A 5000-nucleotide genomic window follows, 5' to 3' on the forward strand; every position below is an offset into this window, starting at 1 on the left:
GGGGTGGCAGCAGGGGCAGTCCCCCCTTCCTCTCCCTTCCAAAACACTTTTTTCCCTTCTCTGAACTGCTTCTGTGGGGAGAGGGAGGAGGGCAGGGGTCCAACGCTTTCATCCCAAAACAGGGCGTGGTGGTGGGAGCCCCGAGAAGCCCTACAGCCTCTCAGATATTCCCACCTCCTCTTCTCCCACGTTCTCTCTCTTTTTCCCCCCCCTCTGTAACTTTTTCTCCTTACTCTTTCTTCCTCTTTGAGCATGTCAGTCTCCCTGACCGCAGCTCTCTCTCTCTCTCTCTCTCTCTCTCTCATCATTAGTCCTCAGGGCGAGAGGAGATCTCTGGGAATCAATAGGCTGTAGCTTGGCTGCACAATCAAGTACGCACCGCTCTCGGCTACGAGTCCACCAGCAGGAGGCCAGTAATTGTTTTTGCGGTAGCTAGCCGAGCACCCCGGCAAACAACTGTCTGAATAACACACACACACACACACACACACAAACACACACACACACAAATTAATTGTGAGTTAGACATCTATACGATTGGATTAGTGCCATTTAAGCAGGGCAGGGTGTCGGGTCTCTTCCCACCATGCCCAGAGACCACTGCTGACCTTCTCGGTGATTGGTGCGGCCGGCACGTTTAAAAGGTAACAAACATTGATTAGTATTCCTGCCTCGAAATCCCGTCATGCAGGCACAACTAAAGCCTGGATACGGCTAAACAGACAGACAAGCCCGGTGGTATGTTACAGTCTTGCTATTGTCTGCTCACATTCCTCCTCGCATCATGAATGCGTGTGTGTGTGTGTGTGTGTGTGTGTGTGTGTGTGTGTGTGTGTGTGTGTGTGTGTGTGTGTGTGTGTGTGTGTGTGGGTGGGTGGGTATAGGAGAGGGGGGTAAATCACTCCCTTTCTGACAATGATTCACCCCCCTGCCCCAAACCCATCCTCCCCTCGGCCCCCCCACAGTGCCTCACTGACAACAACATGTTTCCTTGGAGAACACGCAACCGCCCTAAGAAATTGAAATGTTTTTCCCCTGCCGTTATGAAATCTTGAAACGCTCCAACTCGCTTGTCTTTCTCACACCCTCCCCTTCTTCGTCGTGTCATTGTTGTTTTTGTTCTTAATTTCACAGAAAAAGGTTGAGCAGCTTATTGTGATTGCTGGATAACAAAGGCAGAGGGGTACGCTAAGTCTAGCTCTCATGCCCCGCTTACATTCCAACAATGCAAACAGAAAGCCTCCCTGTTATAGCTGCTGGGTAAAACTGTCAAAACAAGACATTTTTGTTAAACCTTCAATTTATTTTACTTTAAAAACGAATGTCCAAACAGTATAGTTTGGCTGTCAGGGTGACGGTACAGCTGTTTTATTACTTCATTGTCTGTGAGTCGACATGCTATGCTAACAGTATGCAGAGTTCCTAATAAATGCAAATTATAGCCCCATTCTTCTATTTCATTTATGAGCCACTGTGTCTCGTTCTATTCTTTTCTTTTGTTCTCCTATAGTGCAACAGTTTGCAACTTTGCTCTCGGGGAGTACAGCCAAAGTACAACTGATTTTCATTCTAGCCGCCAAATCAGCAGCTAATTTTGATGTGGGGCACCACATGCCATTACTGACCTCCCAGAGCAGACAATGAGCAGTTAGTAATCTGTGGCACCCTGAGGACCAGAGTAGAGAACAACTGTACAGCAGAAGAAGCCATAGGTTCTTAACAGCTTTATAATGAGCATCACAGAGCGTTACACTGTGTGGCGGAAGCATGTAGGAGCCATGGCAGGGGAACAAGAAAGGACCAAAAGATTGAGAGAGCGAGAGAAGAAACATGACATGGAATGAAGATGGGTCTCTTGGGTAGGTGGGGGGGGGGGGGCTATGAGAGACGAGAATAGAAAATGAGCTATAGTGTAGCAAAGAAAGTGATTCCGAGAGATGAGAAGGAAGACTCTCTTTCCCTGCTGCTTTGCCAGTCCTCATTGTTCCGTGGGTAACGAGGCGTGCCGTGTTCAGCTGTGTCACACGCGTTGACCATGAAACAAAGATGGCTGTGTTCTCCACGTACAGTAGATATCGCTCAATTAACTGGGATAGAGACCCACATCCATCAGAGCGATACTGACTCAGGAACAGTGCCGTTCAGCTACATTAGCTAAGACTGAAGAGAGCGACAGGGCCAAGATGACAGGAGATTCTCCCGCCCTATCCTTATCCCATAATCTTTGCTGCTTTCCCCGACCCAACCTCGCTTTCTCAGAAACGGCTTCGAGATCAAGATTCAACTTTAGGCGTGAAAGAGTGCGTGAAATTTCGGGGAAACAGAGTGATCTCCACTTGTGTACATATGGGAAATGTATATGCTTTTAAATGGATCTGAGCTACGGTAGCTTTCCATGACTGCATTGCACACAGTGTGGCCTGCTGCAGAGAGATTATATTTATCCAATGTATACGTATATGTTAGCATATATAGTGCTGTCCATCCACACAGTGCCCCATGGTGGTGCAGCAGTTACATAAGAATGGAATCAGACAATAAAGATGTTATCTAACGTGACATGTCAGAACAGGGCAGCTATGCTATGGATCTATAGAAGCGAAAGCCTTTTAAAAGCCACATTCAGGACAGTCAAAGGTACTGTCATAACACCACAGACAGGAGCTATTCATTGAGCTTTGAAGGTAGTCTTTATGCAGTCTAATGCTTTATTTACACTTGGTAGCACACTGCAAATAGCAGATCTACAAGCATCCAACATGCCACATGTTGTGAGCTTCTAGATGGGCTATTTTCAGAGCATGACACCCGTGTGCAACTAAGTATAACTCAGGCCTTCCCATCGCTGAAAGAAGAATCACTCTCAACACATCTGTCCATCTCCTGTCACAAAAAATAACATCTGCGTAGATTTACAGTCATCAGTGTGAACGTTCTCGCTCACCAGCTCGGGGTGCGTTTATAGACCAAAAATATTTTGAATACCACTCGAAAAAAACATGTGCGTACACTACCGTACATGGTGAGATGTTTTTTTTTCTTTGTCTGTCTGCACACAGCTGGCAGCAGGGGAATGGAGAGAGTCTTTGTGAAAGAATGCAATCAGGGGAACGAGACTCCCTCCTGAGACAATCTGCTTTTCTCAATTAATAAAGATTATATGTGTGTACTGGTCCAGATGTGCAATTGTGTAATTGTGCATGTGCCCATGTTTCTTTGTGCGGGCGTGCGTGCATGTGTGTGCACGCGTGCATGTTTATGTGCGTGTGAGTGGGCTTGCCTCTTCCCAATTCCAGCCAATCAGCCAGTCTAGAGTGGTAGCAATGCCTCACCATAGTGTGACAGCGAATATTCAATCTCCATCAAAGTGACCAATCAAGCTGAATTATGACAGTCAAGCTCACAGCTTCAACAACACTGGCTTGGTTCACTGTGAACCACTGTACGTTACCGTACAACTTCAAGCATAGAAGACATTTTACACACACACACACACACACACACACACACACACACACACACACACACACACACCCACACCCACACCCACACACACACACACACACACACACACACACACACACACACACACACACACGGTTGAAAATGTCCATCACCTGTGTTTCAAAACCAGTGGGATTGGGACTCAAAAGTGTCCATGAGAGGATATGACTGGGTCAAAGGAAAAGGGGTTAGTAGTAATTTAACAGAGGATCTTTAGTTATACAGGGTCCTAATTTAACAAAATGTGCAACCCTGTGCAGAAACTTGCTCCTCTAGGGAAATCATGCAACCTGAGAGTGTCTTAAACAATGAATGCACTCTCACCTATACTGTTACAGGACACTTTGGGAAACAAGCAACAGTAATGTGAAACCCTCAAACAAATCATGTTGATCTGAAGGTTTCAGTTACTCTTAGACCTCTTTTCCACAATGTCAACTAAGTATAATAGTGATATTCTCCAGTAAATCCAATATCTGAGGTCATTTGTTGATGAATTTGATTGGAACGTTTATAGTGTGGGTTTTTGTGTGGTACGGAAGACACTCACACATACAGGTACAAGCAATAAAAAAGGTAGGCTATGTGAGGTGCTTATTCTCTCACTCTTGAGGGAATTGCATGGTGGTTAAAGCTGTCACTCAAAGGTTTCACTGCATGGTTTGTGCATGTGTCTGTCGATACGCTCTCCCAGAACCAACTGAGAAAGAGAGAGTGACAGCCTTCGGAACATGTGGCATTTAAAATGGCTCCCTGAAAGTGAGCCATTAGCTGAAAGAGCCATCTTAACACAGCTAAAGTACACTTTCATTACATCTGACATGAACAAATAGAGAGGTAATGGTAGATGGGACTGAACTCAATCCCATGATCCCTTTATTATTCTTTGAGACACTGAGAATAATAGTTTGGAAGGAATGGTTCATTCATCACCAGCACTTACACTCTATACTTAAGAGTGATTCACTTTAATACAAGGTGCCGTTTCAACATGAAAGAGGAATACGCTTTGGTTAACACAGTGTGATTGGAATGGGATAACGTAATCACATGCACACGCATGACTTGGTGTTGGCTAGTCTACACTCTCGTATTGCACATGTGCACACCTGCACACAAATGCACATTAAACACCCATCCACCATTCAGCCACCACATACACCCACACACATGCACGCACATCCAGCTGTTCTACTAATGGTGTAAACAACTTTTACAGGACGACTGAGGTGAATCACTTGGCAGGTCATAGCATGTCCATAGAGAGATGGAGATCTTGCAACACGTATTCCACAGTGTAAACCAAGGGTTGTTTTCCAAACAACCACACACACACACACACACACACACACACACACACACACACACACACACACACACACACACAGGTATTGAATATCAAACATTTGCAAGGTATTTGATTGAAGTGTGATTAACTGTTTCTTTGATTGATTGATTGATTGATTGATTGATTGATTGATTGAGTGATTGATACA

At 45.1% G+C, this 5000-nt stretch overlaps 1 protein-coding gene across 3 annotated transcripts in view; it reads right to left on the reverse strand.

The window, feature by feature from the left end:
* The window catches only part of frmd4a (FERM domain containing 4A), a 102571-nt gene that overhangs the window by 85790 nt on the left and 11781 nt on the right, over positions 1 to 5000 (reverse strand). The gene's annotated exons all lie outside the window — the stretch shown is intronic.

The sequence above is a fragment of the Gymnoscopelus microlampas genome (genome assembly GCF_963454915.1).
Source record: "Gymnoscopelus microlampas genome assembly, chromosome: 6".
Taxonomy (NCBI): Eukaryota; Metazoa; Chordata; class Actinopteri; order Myctophiformes; family Myctophidae; genus Gymnoscopelus; species Gymnoscopelus microlampas.